This window comes from Trachemys scripta, chromosome 10 (assembly GCF_013100865.1).
Source record: "Trachemys scripta elegans isolate TJP31775 chromosome 10, CAS_Tse_1.0, whole genome shotgun sequence".
In the NCBI taxonomy this organism is placed as follows: Eukaryota; Metazoa; Chordata; order Testudines; family Emydidae; genus Trachemys; species Trachemys scripta.
In genome coordinates this window covers 61,065,205-61,090,791 of record NC_048307.1, presented here as the reverse complement: position 1 = coordinate 61,090,791, position 25,587 = coordinate 61,065,205, and the positions used below count along the sequence as shown (strand labels likewise).

At 40.5% G+C, this 25,587-nt stretch overlaps 1 protein-coding gene across 6 annotated transcripts in view; it reads right to left on the bottom strand.

Annotated features, from left to right (window-relative positions):
- The window catches only part of RAB27A (RAB27A, member RAS oncogene family), a gene marked incomplete at its 3' end in the record, with an annotated part of 73,359 nt that overhangs the window by 22,284 nt on the left and 25,488 nt on the right, over positions 1–25,587 (bottom strand). For 2 of the 6 annotated variants that reach the window (XM_034783174.1, XM_034783171.1), the window contains 1 exon segment: positions 9,439–9,559. 6 annotated transcript variants of the gene reach the window in all.

The window sequence follows — 25,587 nt, the reverse complement described above, 5'->3', positions numbered from 1 at the left end:
TGCTCCCCCAGCTTGTGGGTCTCCGGGCGGGGATGGGGCCCAACCACTGCTGGTGGCCCCTGGGGAGGGGCCGCTGCCAGGAGGTTGTGGCTGTAAGAAAAGCCCCTGATGGCCACATGCGGCTACAGTGGCCACATTTGAGAAATGCTGGTGTAGGGTATCATATGATATTGCTAAATACAAAGGGACACATTCTCCTAACACCGACTCTCACAATTAGGATAAGGAAAAAAATATTACCTAAAACAGCTGCTGTGTCTTTTTCAGCTTCACTACAGAGCTTCTGCCTAGAACTATTCCCTGCTGGGCTTCCTGTTTAAATTTAAAGAACAATACAGAGCATTGTACATGGACTGTCAGCTTAGGAGCCACCAGGATTTCCCTAATAAAAGACACATACGCTTGCCAAAGGAAGAAGATAAAACAGTAGCTTGTCCACCCTCACAGCAACATAGTGCTGATAGGGAGTGGAAACCACCACCTCTAAGGAAGGGAGAAAAAACAAGCCCCCTCATTTCCTCACTCCACAAAAGCCTCTGGGGAAGAGGGAGGAAGAGGGTATATTGAGGACCAGTGCTTTAGATATTTATAGGAATTAAACTTTTCTTTAAGGGGTGGTTGAATGTTCCTAGAAGTAGGGTGGGGGGGAAATCAGCACTGGAAATCACTGGAATTATGGTAGTAAATGAAAAAGCAGAGTGGAGGGAATATGAAAGAGTGGAAACCCCAAAACTGGAGGAGAAAAAAAAAACAAAAACCAACAACTCAACTTCAAGTGTGGTTTGTATAAGCAGAAAGTGACATTGCCCTTCACACAAATCATGAGCTGGTTTGTACGAGTGTGTGCAGCTAAAGGCAACATAGATCATAAAATCTAATCTGATTGACTGTTTCAGAAGATCATGCTATAAATTAAACATGCCAGGCTTATTTGTTTAATTTCCTTGGAGTGTGCTATCTGTAAACAGCCTTGGGACCATCTGCTTGAGTTTACTTCTGTGGCTACTGGGAACTTCTTTTTAAGAAATCAAGCAAGTTTGATGTAACACTTAGAAATCCCTACCAGATACTTTAAAATAGCTAGTCTAAGTAGGAGAGTACTAGACATCTTCTGACCCTTTACTTACGCGATATATCCATGATCATCCATTTTGGACATAATCCAGTCACTAAAGCTGGTTGGGAAATGTTTTTCCCTACAAAAGCTTTTGAGTTGGGGGGGGGAGGGGGGCGGAGAAATACAAAAAAAAATTGTCAAAAACCACTTTCAATATTTCTTCTCAGCCAAATGGTGATGCTCACTGACAGATGTGAAAGTGAAAAGGGGTGCAGATGTTGGCAGCGACCACCACCTCGTGACAGCCTTCATCAAGCTAAAACTGGGTCTACCAAACAAGGGACATAGATGTTATGATATTGACAAGCTAAAGTCCCTTGAAATACAGAAAGCCTTCGTTCTGCAGTTAAATGGGTTTCAAGCACTTGTAGACCTTGATGAAGAGGAGGGGAATGAGGATGACGCAATCAACAAGAAGTGGGACAAAGTAACAGCAATTTATAAACAGAGCAGCAAAGCCTGTCTAGGCTACAGGTAGAAAAGAAGGAAGGAGTGGATTACACCCAGCACATGGAATGCCATAGAACCCAGACGAGCCCTGAAGAAAAAAAAGTTTTAGACACAAAATCCCAGAAGCTAAAGGACAAATACCATGAACAGCATAGCAAGGCACGCTGGAGGGTCAAACGCCTTGTGAGAGTGGACAAATGGCATTATATGGATAATCTTGCAACACAAGCAGAGGATGCAGCTTCTCGTGGTGAACAAGGAACTATCTACAAAATGTCGCAGCTGATCAGTGGTAAACGGCAGACACCAACAAACATTCTTATCAGGAACAAACAAGGCCACCTACTAACAACCAAAAAAGAACAAGAAATGCGCTGGACAGAGCATTTCAAAGAATTGCTGAACAGGGAGCCACCTAAAGAGGAAGCAAACATCCAAGAGACAGAAGAAGATTTTGATAGCAACACAGACACCCCAACTAAGGAAGAGATCGTTCAAGCCATCAAATCCTTTAAAAATGGGAAAGCTCCTGGCAAGGATAACTTGAATGCAGAATTGTTCAAGGTAAATCCTAAATTAGCAGCATCTATCCTAGCCCCTCTATTTACATCAGTCTGGGAAAGGGAAAAGGTGCCAGATGAGTGGACCAATGGGGTTATAGTGAAGATACCAAAGAAAGGAACTCTCAGTGACTGTAATAACTGGTGTGATATCACACTTTTATCTGTGCCAAGCAAAGTATTATGTAAGATCATAGTCCAGCATATATCAGAGGCACTTGATAGCATTCTCAGAAAAGAGTAAGCTCGTTTTTGGAAAGGGCGTGGATGCACAGACCAGATCTTTATTCTACGAAACATAATAAAACAGTACTTAGAATGGCAAAGGTAACTCTACATAAATTTCATAGACTTTGAGAAGGCTTTTGATAGCATTCACAGGACCAGCCTATGATGCATTCTGCGGGCACATGGAATTCCCTTCTGTATAATCAACGTCATCAAAAGTTTCTATTTCAACTGGACATGCAGTGTTGATCACGGTGAGCTCAGTTTTGAAAAGTCAAAATAGGAGTACATCAGGGGTGTGCCACGTCTGCAATCCCTTTCAACATTGCCATCGACTGGGTAATGCGGCGTACAACAGAAAGACATGCCAAGAGGCATTAAATGGACACTCTTCTCATCCCTTGAAAACCTGGACTTCACAGATAATGTTGCTCTCCTATCACACACCCAACACAATATACAAGAAAAAACAACTCGACTCAATGCAGTCAGCCAGCAAATTGGACTGAAAATCAACCACAATAAGACAGATATCACAACCTTTAATATTGCCTCACCATCACCAGTACGGATAGAGGATTATATTCTCACCAATGTAGAAACATTCACATACTTGGGCAGCACTATCAGCCAGGACGGTGAAACAAGCCGGACATCCGGAACAAAATCAATAAAGCCAGGAACACCTTCAAGAGCTTAAATACAGTCTGGAAATCATCAAAATACAACACCAAAACCAAACTCAAGACTTCTCAGAGCGGTGTACTTTCAACACTACTTTATAGTGCAGAATGAGAAAGTATAACCTGTCCAAACTGTTTCATTCCATACAACCTGCCTCAGAAAAATCCTCCATATCTTTTGGCCCAAAACAATCTCAAACCAAGATCTATTGACACAGTGCAGCCAAGAGGATCTGAGCATCATCATTGCCAGGAGGCGTTGAAGATGGATTGGTCATGTGCTTCGAATGGAAACTGATTCCATCACCAGAGTAGCAATAAGATTGACACCTGAAGGCAAGCAAAAATGAGGCCGCCCGAAGACAGCATGGCGAAGAGCTGTGGAAGCCGAGGTGAAAAACCTGGGGCCCAGCTGGGAAACTATTGAAAGACTTTCCAGAAACAGACAAGAGTGGAGGAGCTTCATCACTGCCCTAAATGCTAGAGGCGTAATAGGAACATGATGATACTTCCTCCATGCCCTGCTCTCCAAGCTTCAGGCCAGTATTATTCAAGGGAACAGGATGAGAAATGTGGAGCTCAAAAGAAAAATTAAGGAAAAGCAATCTCTAGTATATTGCTTATGATTTCCCCACTACCAATTGTCTTTGAGGCTTGGGGTATGTTAGTAAACACACATCTCCTTAGCTGTAAGCTGACAGACCTTTGTCTGTCATGTGATGGTTACTTTTCATAAAGAGTTCTTTCTTTATTCTGAAGAAACTGCATGGCCATGGAGGCATTACATGACATTTTTCTTTTGCTACGTTTAGAACATTACATGCCAGACGGACTTCCTGCCCCTCCCCAAAGAGGAATTTCCCACTAATATCTTTATTCAGAACATATCTACATTGCCTCCAAGAAAGGAGCTCTACTGTCTTATACACAGCACTTATGTGTGTATAGTTCAGAGGTCTGGGGGTGCACATGTGCACCCTAACACTTCCCAGAGAAAGCGTACTAAATTACTCAGGAAAAATAGGTTGCTAGTGATCAAACTAATGTAACTAATGTAGATTCATTTCAGAAAGATATATTCGAGTATCTCAAAGGCAATGTTCAACTCAAGGAAAATTCAGACCAATAATTACTGTACAATCAAGATCAGCAAAGTCTAACACACATTAGTAAGAATCAGAAGTTCCCATGCAAACTGTAACCATCAAAATGAATACAGTGATCTGAACTTAACAGTTACCACAAAAATTATGACTATAAAAAAAAAAAAAAAAAAAAAAAAAAAAAAAAAAAAAGATTAAAACCAATGAAATGGAACTTGTGTGATAAAATGCAAATAGATATGAAAGAAGCCATTCAGATATGGATGTCTACCCACAAATCACAAGAGAGAAGCGGTATACAGGACATTTTCCAACAAATGGAGTTTGTCTGCTTCAACAGACCATTAAAATAAATGCTGCCTTTCATGGCCTGTATAAAGCTGTCATAGAATTACATATTAAAACCCAGGCCCCGGTCCTGTACTCGATCCCTGCAGGCAGATCCCTGCACACATGCAGAATCCCACTGACTTCACAGGCCTCTACATAGGCACAAAAGTCCATCCATGTGGATCCAATTGTGGAACTGGGACTCTAGTCAGGAAAAATGTCTGGCAATAAACATACATGTCTCCCCACTCTCTTTTAGATTTGTACCAACATACCGGCTACATTTAAATCTAACCTTTCAGAAAATTGTTTAAAATTGAGATCTACAAGCAGTGCAGAATGCTTGTTACTACTTCTGCAGTTTCAAAGCATTACCTGAAAGGTACTTTATCAAACAGTGAAATAGATCATCTTAACTGATATTTATCAGCACAGCTCCACTGCCTGTAATGGAACTACACCAATATACACTAGCTGAGAATCTAGCCAGAGAATCCCAAGCTCATTTTGTCCAACTCTTAAAACAGCCACATAGCATCCAATCCTGCTCCTATTTAAGTCAATAGCTGGCTCCTGTTTTATTAGTAGGAGCCAAGTTATTTGAGAAGAATGCATTATTCCTATAACACTTTTTTTAAAATGTAGAAAGAGGTCAAATATATTCTTGGTGATGAATGAAGACAGTCAGAAAGGGGTTAAAAGCAGCCAAGGGAGGCTGGTTGGGAAGTCAGACACATGTGTGGTTGCACCCAATTAGGGCACAGTTGGCCTGGATAAAAGGGCAGGCTGAGAGAGGAGACTCTTGCTCCAACTGGGGAGTAGAGAGGACCAGGCCACCCGGGAGAGCAAGCAGGCTATGTGAGACAGAGTAGGGCTGGGGAAGGGCAGGGCAAGCTGAAGAGTTCTGGCCTGGTGAGTCCCCAGGCTGAGGCCTTGCTAAAGGCCAGGGGAGGTACTAGAGCTGCAGGGAGGCAGCTGGGGCTAGAAAGGCAGCAGGTCCACCCCTTGACAGTAATGAGTGGCCATTTCAGACTGCAGTTTGCTCCTGAGAGAAGGGGCTGGATGACGACTGGCAGTAGCCTCTGAGGCAAGGTGGGTATAGGGGGTTGGGGCTCCCTTGGGAGGGGAGACCTAGAGTGTGGGGGCACTGCTGTGAGGCAGTACCCCAAGGTAAGGGGCACTGGAGTCCGGGAGGGACATGGGGCCAGAGGTGGAGACAAAAGGGCAGGTAACTGAGGATGAGAAACCAGCCAGAGGAGGGCGCTCCTGAGCTGGATGAGCTAATTCCCGGACTGACCAGAAGGAGGAGCTGCACCAGTGAGTCAGCGCTCTGCTACATGGTATTACACCAATTTGACCCAAAGTTTCTTGCTGCAGAATTCTCTCTTCCTTAAGACACTTCTGTTTCCTTTTTGACTTGAACTCATTTCCTTGATTCTTCTAGGATTTCTTCCAAGACTGCTTTTCCATCAAATGCTAAAGCAGAGTTTATTTTAGTTTTTTAATTGGAGGAAACTTGCTTAACTTTTGTTGGTTGTCCATTTTAATGGATTAGAAAACTAGATCACTGAATTGTTTACAGTTTACTTGATTCCCTTCCTAATGACAACACTAACTATCCTCATCTTGAATAATTTTCCTATAGTTTAGTTATTTATTTTTAGCAGCACTGTGATAAAAGTTTGAGTTAAAGAAAGTGCTCTGAGCAGCTCAGACAGAGAATGATGAAAACAGAATATATGTTGGAAAATGGGCAAGTTCACCAATACCATCTTGAGATATTAACAGAAAGTGGTGAAAAATTAGCTAGAATTATAGTAACTAGATACAGGAGGGGAAAAATAAATCCCCAAATGAGTTAGTTTAAACTATTTTTAAAAATTCTTTAAATAATCAGACTAACTAGAATGGATTATGAAACTGATTTCCAAACAGGATATTTAACACCCACTTTAAAATTATTCAGAAATATTACATTAAAAGAACAAAATGGGCACCTTAAATTATAACAGCAAATCTATCTAGCAGAACAGGAAAAGGATTACGACGAGTCTGACTCTGGGAAGTTTGCAGGGAGTTTTGTTCCAGGCTATTTTACGTAATACTGTTTTGAACAAGATAGTTCTTTATAAGACAACAGCATACGAATCCCAACAAAGAAAAAAACTGTTCATGTATCTGCTTAATGAGGTTTGGGTCTCAGCCTTGTAAGTGTAATAAACTGACTAAGAAAGGGATGGAAGGAAAGGGAAATAAGCCCAATGGCAGAAAGATGGTTCATCCAAGTCGAAATATTTATGGAACCTAATTTTTTAGACTTCTATTTACAATAGATAGTCTGATTAAGCTTCAGTGCAGTGTATCTGAGGTCTTTTCAAAATCAGATAAGCAGAATCTGGTGGCTTCAAAGCCAAGAAGGACCACGAGTTTGGGAGCAGACTTGTGATTTTCCCGCAAAAAGGAGGATGATAATGGTTCCTTCTGCTCAGTGAATAATTCCTTCTAGTTTATTTATGGTATGGTGAAGATGGCAGCCTTAGAGGTCACTACAGTTAGTTCTTTATCCCAGCTACAGTTAAGCATTATGTGAATAATGGGTTTTTCAATTCATTGGCAATTGTCCTGCCCCAAATAAAAATCAAACAAAATTTGTTTCAGATCAAATGGAAGAGTTTGCTTTAATTTTGAGCATTTCATTTTTTTAATTTTAATAAATTGGAAGGAAATTTCTCACAAGCTATTTCAAACCAAAAAATCTAACCATTTCATTTCAAAGATATAGTCATAACATTTAGACTTGTAGAGGGGTGGGGTGTGTGTGTGTGTGTGTGTGTGTGTGTGTGTGTGTGTGTGTGTGTGTGTGTTGATACAACACACACGCACAAGTCATGAAAAATGACAACTTCTTAAAATTGTTCTCTGTTGCTGCATTTTTCACCAAAAAAATTTCACCCAGCTCCAGTGAGCACTGTGATGGTAACTGCCAACAAGTGCTCAGGGGCCATAATGGGGAGTAGTGATCTGGGGATCTGTACAATTTATTAACTCTGTATGCATCATTACCAAGCTGCAAACTCCCTTCTTAATATGGAGGCTAAGTATCTTCTGTTTTTTTTCCCCCTTTATGTTGGACTTGAAATGCCAAAGCTGCTGACACAAGAGGGTTGCTGAATTCAGTGTTCAGCTACTGAAATGTAATTGCTTATTGCTCTAGACAAAAAAGACTGGCTCTGACCACGAAAACTGATTTGTCAGGGAGAAGGTCACCTGACAACAAAGTGTCCTGGATTTGCCTCCTCAGATGTCACCTCACAAAGGTACTGGAAGGCTACAAAGGGCAGGTGCTAATCTATTTGGGGATTCTACAGACTTTCACCAGCTCACGCTGAGTGGAGCTGCATATAGGAGACTGATGAGCCCAAGAAACATGCCAGAGAGGCCAAGGGAGGAAACAATGCTGCAGCCTGCTGAGACCCAGGGAAGCTTAAAGCACACAGGGGACTCCATGTTCAGATCCTCTCAATCTGATCCACCACCAGCAGGGGAAGCCCAACCAGATCTGTAACATTGGGGGGGAGGGGGGAAATCATGGCCTAAGATGAACCAAAAACATTTCAGGATCCTCTGAGGAGTATCCTTTGGGCTGAGCTACAAAATCCCACAACACAGATATGTTTGCAGTCCTAAAAATGTCTTCTTAAAATCAAGTTGCATTTGTTATACAATTGACCATCCCTGTTCTTTTGCTCATTCGCATGTTAATTATATGCAAGAGCTGGCCCAACTTTGTAGGACGCACAGTTTAAAAATCAACCCACAAACAGAAGCAGCTCATGAGGTTTCACGTGTAAAACTACACACCCTTCTATCAGCAGAGATGGTAGAAAGGGAGGGCTAGTCTCTTTCTGAATAATCTATTTCACACACAAAGATCCTGCATCAGGGTACACTAGCACAGATCCTTGTGGTCATGGAATCTCATTGATGTACATTGATCTACATGAATACAGAAGTTTAGCCCAGTGGATCTTGATGCACATGCAGGGCCAAAAATCAGATTTCTTCTTCCTGTAAATTGTTTTATCCTCCATAATTTAGTTTAGCTATAAAAAGCTTATGTATTACTGCCGTACTTAGATTAAATATACAGCTAAAATATAATTTTACCCCATAACAGAAATTCATACTACAAGATCATTAAAAAAAGTCTTGTTTCAGTTTTCTTTTATATGTAAGTCAGTAGTTATTATTTGCATAATATTTTGCTAATGTATCTTTACGTAAGAGTTTAGGTAATTACAGTCTCAGACTATTGGCCAAAAATTCTACTCAGTTACACTGAATAAATATTTAATCTATATTTATTTATCCAATGACTGACCCAGTTGTAAAGCAGAATATCATCCTGTATCAGCAATCTGAGAAATACTTTTCAATAGAAAGCATATATAAATCAAGAGTAAAATAAACTTTCCTGCCTCTAAAAAGTTTTTAAGACTGTTTACAGAGAAACCCTCTGCAGCCTGCAGCACTGATGGCCTTAGCTAGGTCTCCCACAACCTCAGTCAGGTTGGTTTTTGACTCAAACATTTACAATCACCAAACACATCATTCTAAAAACAAAAAAGCCATTTTACTCAGCATCAAAGAGCTGCATTTTGTTTAGCTACTTACAAAAGATAGAGCAGAACAGTCTACATAACACCATATACTGCATTTATAGAGTCTTAACTTCACTTTCACCTCCAGGACTTGAGGATTTAGTACAGCTGATTAAGTCTATATCAAAGATGAAATAAAGATGTTTAAAATCAACTTGTCAAAGTACAAGGAAAGAATTGTTTTAAAAAACAAAAAAAACAAAAAAAACAGTATTTAGTTTCATTTATGATACTTTCTGGTGCTGACATGAGTTTAACACAGTAAAATACGTATGTAAATCATTGAGAAAAAAGGAGTTTACGTACCTGGGATTAACAGGAAATAGATCTGTAGTTTTCCAGATCTACTTTAATTACAAGTTTCCCAGTGCTGATGCAGTTTGGATCTCTTGAACACCACATCCATGCAAAGAAAGTTGGTTTTCATCTACAATGGATATCAATGGGGAAAAAACATGCAGTTTAGAAAAGTGTATTTAGACTCTAAAATCACCATTTGCCTCCGATGTTATGCTGCCTATATGGTAACATACAAGATCAACCAATGCCCTAAAAACATCACAACCCACCTAATTACTTTCAGCTGTTTGTCATGTGATCTTGCTGACTGATCAAGTGACTTCTTTTCCTCCTGTCACAAGTCTAGCAACTCAGTTAACTAGCCCATCTCTACCATCTAAATGTAAATGTATCAAACCTTTGCTTAACCCAGGGACCAAGTCTGAGTGTGTGTAGCTAAAAAAAAAAAGAGTGCCTTCTATCTATTTTTAAATAAAACAAGCTACAAAAGGATGCTAGCCTATTATTGTGAGTTTTTGTTTTTGTTTTTTTTAAAAACACAAAATGTTTATAAATGGGACATCAGCCAGCATCAAGCAAAAGCTCCCCAAATGTAATGAGCAATATCAGCTTCAAGCATGCTGGGTCCCTTACAACTGATCCATAACAACAAAAAACAGACAACTTCCTTAGAAAAAAAAAAAAGGCAGGGCAATTTTCAGTTAAATAGGACATAGGACAGCAGTAGGACGAGAACAAGATGCCAGAGAATTTTAGTAAGTGTTTAACCGATACTGCAATGAGCATCGGACAGACAGACCCCTGCTCTGCCCAGAGCACCACTGTAATCACCTCTGTGTGAGTGCAGGAATCCATTGGCATAGAGTCTGTTGCAGGCATGGGGTGTTAACCATTAAACAGATATTTTCTTAAATAATTTTTTACACTTAAAATGAAGTTGGAGGCATTTCATCAATATTGAAAATTTGCAGAGTGGAGGACATGTCTATTATTTACTTCTATTTCTTCCCATACAAAAATAAATAAATAAATAAATCAATCAATAAAAATCACACAATACTAAGCAGTATAGCCATGTACATACAGACGTTTCCCCCTCACAAAATAACGTTGCAGGCTGTATAGAGGGCTATACTCTACAGCACCATTTTACTATGGTTTTCAGACTGAAAAGTAAAAACCTTGGCTAACAGTTGTGGCTAGCACTGTTTCAATTATAGAATAGATGTGACTGCTCTATGGGAGTGCAAGTCTTACTTCCACTTTGAACAGCTGGTCACATTAACCTCTTCTGGAGTATTTTACTGCTTTCAGCTGGTGGATTTAATCCTTTAGCTCAAGCAACAGAGGTTTATGCTTTTATAGTGCTCTCTTGTGCAGGGCACTGTACAGACAGAAGAGAATTTGTTTTACAGCTTTGTTCAAATTATAGTAACAAATTTTACCTTGGAACGTAGTATATAAGAAAATATCAGTTTATGGATTTTTTTAGAACTCCACCAACTCAATAGTATTGACAGAACATTTTATAACAACTGTTCATTTTGTAAAAAGCTACAACAACGATCTAAAACACAAATTCCATGCTCAGTGCTAGCATCATGGTGCATATGTACGCAGCAATATGTCACTTGATAAATTAGTATCACAGTGTTTGCCAAAACCCCACCCATACATTAGCTCAGTCAGAAGGACAAGTTTAACAGTAGCAGGGTGGTGCCAGCGCAAAGCACTACCATCTTTTGTTGCTAGCAGTGGGAAGTTAAACATGAAAATTAAGCCAAGACTACAGGGTGTGAAGCTATAGGGGATCGAGACCCAAGAAGAGATTCCCATGAATTCATGTGAACTGAGATCACCAAGTTTTGCACAGCTCTATAGGATCTTCAGAGTCACTCACAGGCACTTCACATATTGAAATGATTTCAAAGGAGTCCCTTTAACTGATTAAAAAGAACAGGAGTACTTGTGGCACCTTAGAGACTAACAAATTTATTAGAGCATAAGCTTTCGTGGACTACAGCCCACTTCTTCGGATGCATATAGAATGGAACATATATTGAGGAGATATATATACACACATACAGAGAGTGAATCACTTCAAAAGTTTTTTTTTCTCTTACTTAATTGGCCTCTCAGAGTTGGTAAGACAACTCCCACCTGTTCATGCTCTCTGTATGTGTGTATATATATATATCTCCTCAATATATGTTCCATTCTATATGCATCCGAAGAAGTGGGCTGTAGTCCACGAAAGCTTATGCTCTAATAATTTGTTAGTCTCTAAGGTGCCACAAGTACTCCTGTTCTTTTTGCGGATACAGACTAACACGGCTGCTACTCTGAAACCTGTCATTTAACTGATTAGGCACTTAAACCACATCTCCTCCAATAGATGCCAGATTACCTTTAACATAAGTCCCTTTCCTCCTTCAAGGCTCTCTCCTCACTATTTCTTGGTTTGCTCTTCTAGAGCTGAGAAGTAAGAGAAGATTTCTAAGTTTGTTCTCTGATTTAATTATTTAAAGCATGATGGGTAAAATATCCCACAGTGCAGAGGGCCCCTGTACCATTTATTTAAGCCTTGTATTTGTCCATTGCAAATGAAGCAGTCAAGCAGTAGGGTTTCCCCATCCCAAACAGGTTAGCATGGAGACAGGTTGGGTCAGCAGCTAGTGAAGCCACAATTACATAGATCCAGTAGTCTTAATCCTTGCACAAATAGAACAGAGAGAGACTGCTGCTGCTACTTTTGCTCAAATACTGCAACCCCAAACTCTACTGCTGGACTGCGGGTGGATTTCATGCATAAAGCCTAATTATTCCGACTTTATGTAAGTGAAAGGAAAAGACTTTAACCACACTTACTTCTGTTACTGAGGAATCCATCAAATTATCTTAACATGCTTGGAGTACTTACATAGGTAAATCCCAACTATTCAAAGCACATGTACACTATGATTGATAAATGCTTGTCAGCGAGAGCTGAGGGCATCAGTACTGGTCAGAAGGGGCTGAGTACCATGCAGTGCCAGGATGTTATTGATGTGATTTATTATTTTATGCTGGGCTTTGAATTTTATTTGAAAATATATTATATCTATTTTAATTAAGGAAGGATGGCTACTAGCAAATAAAAATGCACTATCGTTGGCATGATTAGTCTCCATTTGTACAACATTTTCAAGATACAAAGCACTATATAAAGTACTAAGATGTTAAAACAGATCTAATTTAACATACACTTTTAAGGGAAAAAAATCTAGATAACTGATCAATACACCTCATTTGCTGGTGAATTTTACCTTAGAAATGCATACAATTATAAAATCGTAACTACTTGGGCATTCACACACAAAACTGACTTCCTCCTTTTCTTAACCCATCTCTTTGATCTGTGCATGTTGTTCAGTACAGCCTAACAATACCAGGACCTACGTTTTTTATCAACTGGTTCTGGTCAAAATTAAGTGTTCACTTTAAGCCTCTCCATTCTGATCTGTGACAATGTGATGCAATTTATTTAATAAGTGTACAAAATACACTGTCTTGCAGACAGTCACTGGTCACCATTGCTTGAAAAATGTTGGGAGTATCTATTTATTTAGAGATATCATGAACAGGGCCGGCTCTAGGCACCAGCAAAACAAGCTGGTGCTTGGGGCGGCACATTTTTAGGGGCGGCATGGCCGGCGCCAGAATGCTGCCCCTAAAAATGTGCCCCGGCCGCCGTAGCTCACCTCCGCTGCTGCTGCCATGGTGCGCGAAACAGCTGATTCGCGCGCAGCTACTCGCCCTCCCTCCCGGGCTCTCAAGCCTGGGAGGGAGGGGGAGCAGCGGCGTGCGAATCAGCTGTTTCGCGCGCCGCAGCGGCTCAGGGTCTCCCCCTCCCAGGCTCTCAAACCTGGGAGGGAGGGGGAGATCCCCAGCGGCCGCGGCGCGGGCGCCGCTTCTCCCCCTTCCTCCCTCCCAGGCTTGAGAGCCTGGGGGGAGGAGGCAGGGCTGGGGACTTGGGGAAGAGGCGGAGTTGAGGCGGGGCCGGGGGTGGGGTAATTAAAGAACGGGGGATGGCCAAAATTGTTTTTGCTTTGGGTGGCAAAAATCCTAGAGCCGGCCCTGATCATGAATAACTGATAGGAAAACAATCCTGCAACTTTTACTTGCAGGAGTAATCACAAGTAGCCCCACTGAAGTCAGTGGTCCAATTCCTTAGTATTTTATTAGGTCAAACTCCCACTGACTTCAAACAATAATACGGCAGAATAAGAACTGGTACAAAAATTATGGACCAATCCTGCTCCCACTGACTTTCATGGAAGGAAAAATTAGACCCTTACAAAAGGGCATCACAATTTCAATTGAAATAGTCTGGTGAATAAAGCTGCCCTCCATAAATATAGGTTTCAGGATTTGTACCCAGATTCTTAGAGGGTTTTTAATAGCTTTTATAGCTTACGTATTTCTGACACAAACCTGTTGCAGTCTCCTTCCAACACTACTTTGGTGTAGCTATATCAAGAAGTGCACTTGTACAGTGTAGCTCAAAGCACAGTGTTATTGTCTTCTCCATAAAGCATCACAGAATTTACTTCTGAATTTGTGAAATCTACTGAACTAGACAGTAAGAGATCACTAATTCCAGGAGGAAGTGAACAGTCTGATAAATGGTTAGCCTATTGAAGTCTTGGGCAGCTCAACCAGGACTAGACATAACTACAGGCCCAGCCTGAAGAAAAAGACACAGGAAATTATATATAGATATAGATAGCCACACTTCTATAGCACTTTACAGAGGACCACAAAGAACTTTGTAAAAGTGGGTAAGCAACATTATCTCCATTGTGCAAATGGGGAAACCCAGGCACTGTAGGAACCAGGACATGGGTGGTCCGGCCTAGTGGTCAGGAGGAGAAGTCTGGAGCAGAGAAATGAAAGCGAGGGTGTGACACCCTGTACCCCATGTTCACCACTTTCATATGGTTATATATTTTGTACAAAGTATGCCTTGTGAGGTATCATTTGAAAACTCAATCTTCTGGATATTATTACCCTTTTAAAATGTGTGTGACAACACTGCATACAAAAGTATGAGATTTTGCTTTATGTTACTAAAATATGTTCTGGTTCTGGAGAATGCCTCCAGATTAGCTCTTCAGAAACAACAAAGAACTGACCACAGGTGTTAAGAAACTATTAATTGCTTAGGCGGCAGAGATGATGTAAACAAGAAATTTATATTTCATCCCAGAGACTGTTCAAATCTCACGTACACAGGAGACTGTTCTACGCCCCAGCAGGGGGTAATCCTGAAAGAGGAGGAGGAGGATATAAAAACAAGAGACTGTGACCTCTACATGACCCCCTCTTCCTCCCATCTCTCTGTTCATGACACCAATGAACACCTGAAGACTCTGAACTGGGGGAGGGGTACATGGCTGAAAAGAAATCCAGTCTGAACTGTTGCAGCTTATGGGGAGAAAGTCATTTTGCTTCTAAGTTAATTTAGGTATTAGCTTGTGTTTTTATTTCTTCTGTAACCAATTCTGACTTTTATATCTTATCACTTGTAATCCCTTCGAATCTATCTGTAGTTAATAAACTTGTTTGTTTTATTATTTTATCTAAACCAGTGTGTTTAGATTGAAGTGTTTGGGAAGCTCTACATAGGATGACAAGACTGATGCATAATCGTTACCCAGTGTTGGAATGACGGACTTACTATGAGCTTATACTGTCCAGGAGGGTACTGAGCAGTGCAAGTTGCACATTTCTGGGAAACAAGGCTAAGACTGAAGAATATGCATATGTAATTCATGAATGGCTGGGAAAGCATTCACGTAACATAGCTGGGAGTGACTTTACAAGTTAGTGGCTGTATATGAGCAAGACCGGGAGCGGTGGCTGTTCACAGCACAGCAGTGTAAAAGGCACCCCAGACTAGAGAATTAAGGGGACTCAGCTATTCAACAAGACGAGGGTCAGAACCAGGTTACCTGGAGTCAAGGAAGGCAGGAGTAGGACTGAGTCTGAGGCAGGAATGAGGCTGGGACAGGGCTGAAATAAGGGAGTGATAAGACTCGAGCATGGCAGAAATCATGGCAGAAAAGAGGGACTGGAACATGGCAGGAGCAGAAGTTAATGCAGCCCACAGCCGAATGCTTTGAGCAGCCAGCACCCTGCTGCTGCCCTTAAGAGCAGGTATGCTAATCCCTTCAGCCAAGTGGGGGAAAGAGGGTGTGTGACCAAACAGGCAACTCAGTTGTGCTTGTTAGACTGTCTGGGGGTTAAGCTGGCAGGTAAGCAAGCCAGCTACAGGCCCTTACACGTGACAGGCAGAGAGATGTCAAGCAACTTGCCTAAGGTCTTTCAATGAATCAGTGGCTGAGCCAGTCTCAGATTAGACCACGGGTCGGCAACGTTCGGCACGCGGCTCGCCAGGGTAAGCACCCTGGCGGGCCGGGCCAGTTTTATTTACCTGCTGACGCGGCAGGTTTGGCCGATCGCGGCCCCCACTGGCTGCAGTTCGCCGTCCCGGGCCAATGGGGGCGGCGAGAAGCAGCACGGGCAAGCAATGTGCTGGCCGCGGCTTCTCGCCGTCCCCATTGGCCCGGGACGGCGAACCGCCGCCAGTGGGGGCCGCAATCGGCCAAACCTGCCGCGTCAGCAGGTAAATAAAACTGGCCCGGCCCGCCAGGGTGCTTACTCTGGCGAGCCGCGTGCCGAACGTTGCCGACCCTTGGATTAGACTATGCTTCCTCTGTACCTCTTCTGAAACCACTTGTCCCTGATCACAGTATGTTGTCTTTTTGGGAAAAGGAAAAAATATTGTGATCAGGGACCATAGAAAGTATTTTAGTCAGTGATCCAATTACCTAATATCAAACAGACTAATTTGTTAATAATTCTTATTAAATTCACTCTGCCATGTTTTTTCAACTTGGGAACTCCTTTACATTTTGTGAGGGGAGCTGGTTTGGAGCACCATCGGCTCCCTCAGTAATGCCAACACGATTAGTCAGCTTGGGGACAATTAGGACCAGAGTAAGCTAGAGGATTTTTTGCAGCACTGCTTCTGTAAATGTGGCTAGAGGAACAGGGTAAGAGATGGTGAAAGAACATTTGGCATGTTGCAATTAGCCCTCGATGGTGGTTACGTGCAATGAGCATGTACAACCTACTTGTCTGGAAGGGTCTCAATATAAGAAGTAGAAGGATTTCAACCTCTCCAATACATTTTTCCCCCCTTCTTTTTCGAAAAGGAGGAGCAGGGGGAGTTAAAGGAATGGTTTATAAAGAATTTCCTTCCTTCCAGTAATTTACTTCAGGTAGTAAATTATATTTTTCCTCCTACCAGTCAAGCATCTCTACTCTTTTTCCAGAAGCTAAGTCTATCAAAAATAGATGGACTTTGCTACAAAAGGTACAATTAGAATTAAGGAATTCTTTTTTCCATATGAAGTTGCATGGAGCTAAAACCGACTTGAAGGCAAATGGTGGAGAATAGAACTGAAACAAAAGGCAGCATGCAGTCCAGTGCATCAACAAAGGAAAGCAATTAATAAGAGACTGGAAATTTCTAACTATACTTGGAAAGTCAAAAACTAAGAGCCGAATTGTAGTGCAGTAATTTGAGAGATTTTATGGAGTTCTGAAGCTACAATTCTACAGAGGAATGCGAAGTTCTTATTACATTTTCCTCCAAATTCAATCAAGCTCTTCTGACAAGATAATTTTAGCACTTGGAATTTGTGACCTCAGCTGAGCTCACTAAAAAGCTGTTAACTTTAATAAGGAGTCGATAATTATTTTTCTACTTTGTACAGACCTATGAACTTGGAAGGTGAGTTGGAGAAGGCCAAAAGACACCTGCTCTGCTTGGAGCATTCTTAAACCCAAGTACCAGAAAGATGGTGCTATGTACATTCATACATCTTCAGGGATGGTTTATAAAGAGAACAGAAAGTAAGTGGTCATTTGAGTAAGATTCTTCTCCATGAGGAACATGCCAGATCAGTTACACATTATGCCATGATTCCTGCTGGGATCAGGGCACCTGACTGAGGGGGGAAGGAAAGCTCTACTAATGATAAACACTGTAGTCTTCATATAATACTGCAGAACAACTGTTTAAGTCCAGTGCTGAAAGCAGCGTGTACTCAATGTCACTGCTGGCTGTCTTTGTTCTCTGGCAGAAGTTTGTCAAGGAAATTTTTCAATTCAGTTGAGGATGTCTATCACCACTCTTCTGATAATTCCCATCAGTTAAGGACTTTTGCTCCCTTTAAGTCATTAAAATACGATATGAACACATAACATGGGCTTAAATCTTCACAAGGCCACACAACAGATGTTGAACATGAGGCTTGCAAGGCTGGCAGGCTGAAAGCAAACAGTCGAGAGCCAAAGTTGATGTCATTTGCCAGCATCTACAAAGCCAATTTCTGCTACAGAGCCTCCTGGCAATTAAACACGAAGCTCAAAAAGGTATGACACATTGCCAGCAGATCGGTCTTTATTGCCTTGACATGTATTAAAATCAAAGTGCAAGTTCAACTGATTCATGGCACTTTGTTTTTGTTTTTAAATCACTGACAACTAAGCAAAACCCAAAACAAAAACCTCTTAACCAAATGATAAGGGAGCAGGCCCAAAGGAGGAAAACAAGGAATATGAGACAGACTGGTAATGAAATTGATTCTTACTATTGTACTACAGAATTAGATAAGATGCTAGAGAAATCTCCTCTGAAGAGAGAGAGAGAGAGCCTCTCAAAAACCATCATCCTTACTTGCTCAAGCATCAAAGGTCAAACTCACTGGCAAAGTAAAGGAGGAATGACAGTTCATCTATGGGTAAAGCACTGCAAAGAAAATCTGACCATGTACCAGGTGAGTTCCATTCAGAGCTAGTGTTATGAAAAAAGTTAGTGAATGCAGCAACGCTCTCGCATATGCAACTCTGAGAGCTGAAAGCATTATGTTGATCCTTTTGTACTTGCCTCAATACATACCAGATGATCATTCTCCATGGTAGAAAGGTAAAGATTAAACTTTGCCAGTGTCGAATTGTGAAATGTCGTTGTAGTAATTACAATGAACGAAGGTCAAGCTCTCTTTGAAGCATGCAATCCAAAAGACATTTTGGAAACAACAAAGACACAACAGCTTATAACAGAGTATTCAGCAGCAAAAAAGGATTGAAGTAAAATTTCAATGTTCTTTTGTTGTAACGGACAGTAAATCTAGGCATTATTTATACTAATTACCGCATTTTACCATTGCAAATAAAAGTAGACGAGGTATGTTTAAAGTCAGTGGCTCCTTACTCCTATTGTCTCATATTAAGGAGCATAAATGAGACAATCCAGTTTCTCCACTCTAGTAGAAAGTAATTAGTTCCCAAGGAATTAAGAGGTTACAATATTTAGTAAAAAGCTACAATTGTTATGATCTTGAGGACGCACTTCACTGGGTTACAAGCTTCTCTTCAATAATACGACACACAAATGTACTACTGTGAAACAAATACATATTTCAAAAGCACTTTTTTTTTGGTTGGAACTTACCTTAGCCTTTACCCCACAAAATAGCCAAATATTAGCTCTCCTTGATCAATCTTCATCAGCACCGTAGAGACTCCTAGGCTCCACTCTGCACTCCTACTGACTTCACCTGAAGACAGGACAGGTAGGTCCTATTCTCAGCTCCTTCCTGAATCACTTCTCTGTCCCTCTGCTTCCTCATCTGCAAACATAATGTTATACTACTACTTATAGCCACCTAGGAGTTGGGGGAGGCTTAATTCTACTGGTCAATTTTTTCACCAAAATCATATTTTGACAAAATAATTGTGTGACCAAACTGAAAGTTCAAACAGAAAGTTTTCATTTTGGTTGAATTTTTCTGGTTTTAAAACAAAATTTTCCAGTAAAAATGTTTGGTTTTCAAACATTAATCTGAAAAGGTAAAAATACTTTTCAGGTGTGTGTTTGTTTTTGGGGTTTTTTTTTTTAAATGAGTGTTTTTGAAGTTTCCCACAAATTTTGAGCTTTTTTTAAAAAAAAAAAATCATATTTGCTTTTTTAAGTGTAAAATTGAAGGAAATTACAAAATGAAGTTGTTTCAGCCTAAACAAATTGAACATTTCAAAAGTATTGAAACAAAACGTTTAAACTTTTTCCGAATTGGGGGTGGAGGGAGGAGGATTGAGACAAATGATTTGGCGAAACGGACATAAAATCATGAAAGATTTTGTGTTGATGAATCTGCACCTTTTCCTGGAAAAAAAAAAGTTTTGACCAAAATATTTTGCCCAGCTCTACTCCAGAGTTCTCATCACAGATCTGTCATTGACCTGCAGTGTGCCCTCTCTGCCTCACTTTCTCCATCTGTAAAATTCAGGTGCTGACTTCAGATCCACATGAAAGGGACAAAAGTCACATTAAGCCACACAGTATAACTCATGCAAGGCCTGCTTCTGATCAGACTCAAGTGTTAAACAAGTTTCAATTTATAGGATGTTCAGTTTCTTATCTTGATTTTTTTTTTTTTTTAAAAGATAAGGGAGGTAAGGGGAGAAATGTTTAAAAAAAAATTGAAATGCATTCCAGCCCCTTCTGGTGTAGAAGTTGAAATGGATTTTATTAAAAAGTTCTAAAATAGAGAACAAACACAAAGTGTAGAAAGAGATTAGAATCCAGATTGCAGTGAACATCCTAGTCAAGAATGTATGTTGTGGGTGGGAGATCGGGGTTGGAAGGAGGTTGTTTGTGGGGTTCTTTTAAACACAAGAAGTGGCCACAAAAATAAGTAAATGATTGTTGTTTTTCCAAATCAATCATGAGCTGAAAACATGTCAAACTGGAACATAACAGATGGATGAAATGCATAGTTATTAGCAGGCTATAGCTTTGGTGTGAGTGGGAGTCTGCTGGTTTCACTTTTTGTGAATACTCATTTTGAGCCTGTTTTTATCAAAGTGGTATTTAAGCTAGTAAAGACTAAAAATAGCAAGCCCCCCCATATGTTCTTGAAAGAAGCTTTAAAAAAAATAAACCAACAACTTCATCTGATGCCTCTGCTTTCAGTATGAGAAGAGTTAGAAATCCACTATTTTTTTAAATAGATCAGTGATCCTTATCTGTATGGCAAAAAGGGTTGATGAGTAAGTGCATTTTTAATCTCAAAGAGAGATTGCAGTTTACAGGAAGCTGTGGTAGTGATGAAAAGAAAGAATAAGTAACTATACCACAGTTTCCTTAGAAAGAAGAATTTTAATATACTGTATAATACTGTGAAAAACTATAATGCAGTTTCTAAAGTTGTCTGGATATTTTTCTCTGGCTTTAAGCTTAACAGTCACATAGAATCATAGAACTGGAAGGGACCTTGCGAGGTCATCTAGTCCAGTCCCCTGCACTCATGGCAGGACTAATATTATCTAGACCATTCCCAATAGGTGTTTGTCTAACCTGCTCTTAAAAATCTCCAGTGATGGAGACTCCATAACCTCCCTAGGCAATTTATTCCAGTGCTTAACCACCCTGACAGTTAGGAAGTTTTTCCTAATGTCCAACCTAAACCGCCCTTGCTGCAATTTAAGCCCATTGCTTCTTATCCTATCCCCAGAGGTTAAGAAAAACAATTTTTCTTCCTCCTCCTTGTAACAATCTTTTACATACTTGAAAACGGTTATCATGTCCCCTTTCAGTCTTCTCTTTTCCAGATTAAACAAACCAATTTTTTTCAATCTTCTCTCATAGGTCATGTTTTCTAGACCTTTAATCATTTTTGTGGCTCTTCTCTGGACTCTCTCCAATTTTTTCACATTCTTCCTGAAATGTGGCACCCAGAACTGGACACAATACTCCAGTTGAGGCCTAATCAGCGCAGAGTAGAGTGGAAGAATTACTTCTTGTGTCTTGCTTACAACATAAGAAAGGCCGTACCCGGTCAGACCAAAGGTCCATCTAGCCCAGTATCCTGTCTACCAACAGTGGCCAATGCCAGGTGCCCCAGAGGGAGTGAACCTAACAGGCAATGACCAAGTGATCTCTCTCCTGCCATCCATCTCCATCCTCCGTCAAACAGAGGCTAGGGACACCATTCCTTACCCATCCTGGCTAATAGCCATTAATGGACTTAACCACCATGAATTTATCCAGTTCTCTTTTAAACTCTGTTATAGTCCTAGCCTTCACAACCTCCTCAGGTAAGGAGTTCCACAAGTTGACTGTGCGCTGCGTGAAGAAGAACTTCCTTTTATTTGTTTTAAACCTGCTGCCTATTAATTTCATTTGGTGACCCCTAGTTCTTGTATTATGGGAATAAGTAAATAACTTTTCCTTATCCACTTTCTCCACATCACTCATGATTTTATATACCTCTATCATATCCCCCCTTAGTCTCCTCTTTTCCAAGCTGAAGAGTCCTAGCCTCTTTAATCTCTCCTCATATGGGACCCGTTCCAAACCCCTAATCATTTTAGTTGCCCTTTTCTGAACCTTTTCTAGTGCCAGTATATCTTTTTTGAGATGAGGAGACCACATCTGTACACAGTATTCGAGATGAGGGCGTACCATTGATTTATAGAAGGGCAATAATATATTCTCAGTCTTATTCTCTATCTCCTTTTTAATGATTCCTAACATCCTGTTTGCTTTTTTGACCGCCTCTGCACACTGCGTGGACATTTTCAGAGAACTATCCACGATGACTCCAAGATCTTTTTCCTGACTTGTTGTAGCTAAATTAGCCCCCATCATATTGTATGTATAGTTGGGGTTATTTTTTCCAAAGTGCATTACTTTACATTTATCCACAATAAATTTCATTTGCCATTTTGTTGCCCAATCACTTAGTTTTGTGAGATCTTTCTGAAGTTCTTCACAGTCTGCTTTGGACGTAACTATCTTTAGCAGTTTAGTATCATCTGCAAACTTTGCCACCTCACTGTTTACCCCTTTCTCTAGATCATTTATAAATAAGTTGAATAGGATCGGTCCGAGGACTGACCCTTGGGGAACACCACTAGTTACCCCTCTCCATTCTGAGAATTTACCATTTATTCCTACCCTTTGTTCCCTGTCTTTTAACCAGTTCTCAATCCATGAAAGGACCTTCCCTTTTATCCCATGACAGCTTAATTTACATAAGAGCCTTTGGTGAGGGACCTTGTCAAAGGCTTTTTGGAAATCTAAATACACCATGTCCACTGGATCCCCCTTGTCCACATGTTTGTTGACCCCTTCAAAGAATTCTAATAGATTAGTAAGACACGATTTCCCTTTACAGAAACGATGTTGACTAGGTGGGAGGGATAGCTCAGTGGTTTGAGCATGTTGACTATTGCTCAACAGTTTATGTTTTTCTATGTGTTGGACAATTTTATTCTTAACTATTGTTTCGACTAATTTGCCCGGTGCAGACGTTAGACTTACCGGTCTGTAATTGCCGGGATCACCTCTAGAGCCCTTTTTAAATATTGACGTTACATTAGCTAACTTCCAGTCATTGGGTACAGAAGCCGATTTAAAGGACAGGTTACAAACCTTAGTTAACAGTTCCGCAACTTCACATTTGAGTTCTTTCAGAACTCTTGAGTGAATGCCATCTGGTCCTGGTGACTTGTTAATGTTAAGTTTATCAATTAATTCCAAAACCTCCCCTCGTGACACTTCAATCCATGACAGTTCCTCATATTTCTCACCTACAAAAGCCAGCTCAGGTTTGGGAATCTCCCTAACATCCTCAGCCATGAAGACTGAAGCAAAGAATCCATTTAGTTTCTCCGCAATGACTTTATCATCTTTAAGCGCTCCTTTTGTATCTCGATCATCAAGGGGCCCCACTGGTTGTTTAGCAGGCTTCCTGCTTCTCATGTATTTAAAAAACATTTTGTTATTACCTTTGGAGTTTTTGGCTAGCAGTTCTTCAAACTCCTCTTTGGCTTTTCTTATTACATTCTTGCACTTAATTTGGCAGCGTTTATGCTCCTTTCTATTTGCCTCACTAGGATAAATAGTTCCTGCTAATACATCCCAGAATGATGTTCGCTTTTTTTGCGACAGCATTACACTGTTGACTCATATTTATCTTGTGGTCCACTATGACCCCCAGATCCCTTTCCGCAATACTCCTTCCTAGGCAGTCATTTCCCATTTTATATGTGTGCAACTGATTGTTCCTTCCTAAGTGGAGTACTTTGCATTTGTCCTTATTGAATTTCATCCTATTTACTTCAGACCATTTCTCCAGTTTGTCTAGATAATTTTGAATTTTAATCCTAACCTCCAAAGCACTTGCTACCCCACCCATCTTGGTATCGTCCACAAACTTTGTAAGTGTACTCTGTATGCCATTATCTAAATCATCGATGAAGATACTGAACTGAACCGGACCCAGAACGGATTCCTGTGGGACCCCACTCATTATGCCCTTCCAGCATGACTGTGAACCACTGATAACTACTCTCTGGGAATGGTTTTCCAACCAGTTTTGCACCCACCTTATAGTAGTTCCATCTAGGCTGCATTTCCCTAGTTTGTTTATGAGACGGTCATGCGAGACAGAATCAAAAACTTTACTAAACTCAAGATATACCAAGTCTACCACTTCTCCCCCCCGCCATCCACAAGGCTTGTTACCCTGTCAAAGAAAGCTATCAAGTTGGTTTGACATGATTTGTTCTTGACAAATCAATGCTGGTTGTTACCTATCACCTTATTATCTTCTAGATGTTTGTAAACTGATTACTTATTTGCTCCATTATCTTTCTGGGTACAGAAGTTAATCTGACTGGTCTATAATTCTCTGGGTTGTCCTTATTTCCCTTTTTATAGATGGGCACTATATTTGCCCTTTTCCAGTCTTCTGGAATCTCTCCCATCTTCTATTACTTTTCAAAGATAATCACTAATGACTCAAATATCTCCTCAGTCAGCTCCTTGAGTACTCAAGGATTCATTTCATCAGGCTCTGGTGACTTGAAGACATCTAATTTGTCCAAGTAATTTTTAGCTTCTTTCCCTATTTTAGCCTTTTCTGATCTTCCCTCATTTTCACTGGCATTCACTACATTAAGACATCCAAACACCACCGACCTTCTTGGTGAAAACCAAAACAAAAAAGTCATTAAGCACCTCTGCCATTTCCACATTTTCTGTCATTGTTTTTTCCTCCCTCATTGAGTAACGGGCCTACCTTATCCTTGGTCTTCCTCTTACCTCTAATATATTTGTAGAATGTTTTCTTGTTATCCTTTGTGTCTAGCTAATTTGATCTCATTTTGTACTTTGGCCTTTCTAATTTTGTCCCTACATACTTGTGTTATTTGTTTATATTCATCCTTCTACTTTGACCTAGTTTCCACTTTTTGTAGGACTCATTTTTGATTTTTAGATCATTGAAGATCTCCTGGTTAAGCCAAGGTGGTCTCTTGTCATACTTCCTATCTTTCCTATGCATTTGGATAGTTTGCTCTTGTGCCTTTAATGTCCCATTGAAAAACTGCCAACTGTCTTCTATTGTTTTTCCCTTTAGACTTACTTCCGATGTAGGGTGACCAGACAGCAAGTATGAAAAATTGGGACAGGGGGTGGGGTGTAATAGGTGCCTATATAAGACAAAGCCTCAAGTATCGGGACTGTCCCTATCAAATCAGGACATCTGGTCACTCTATTCCCATGTAATCTTACCTACCAACTCCCTGAGTTTGCTAAAGTCTGCCTTCTTGAAATCTATTGTCTTTATTTTGCTGCTCTCCCTCCTAACATTCCTTAGAAACATGAATTCAATCATTTCATGATCACTTTCACTCAAGGGGTCTTCCACTTTCAAATTTTCAACCAGTTCCTCCCTATTCGTCAAAATCAAATCTAGAACAGCTTCTCCCCTGGCAGCTGTCTCCTCCTTCTGAAATAAAAAATTGTCTCCAATACATTCCAAGAACTTATTGGATAATTGCCTTGCTATGTTATTTTCCTAACAGATGTCTGGGTGGTGATGGGGTACTTCAGCTACCAAGTCCTGTGCTTTGGATGATTTTGTTAGCTGTTTAACAAGGAACATATTTGTTCCTTGCTCTGGCTGATCTGGTCTAGCACAGTAAAGGAACAGAAATATTGCCTTTTAAAACTGATCTCTAAAACTGGGAACT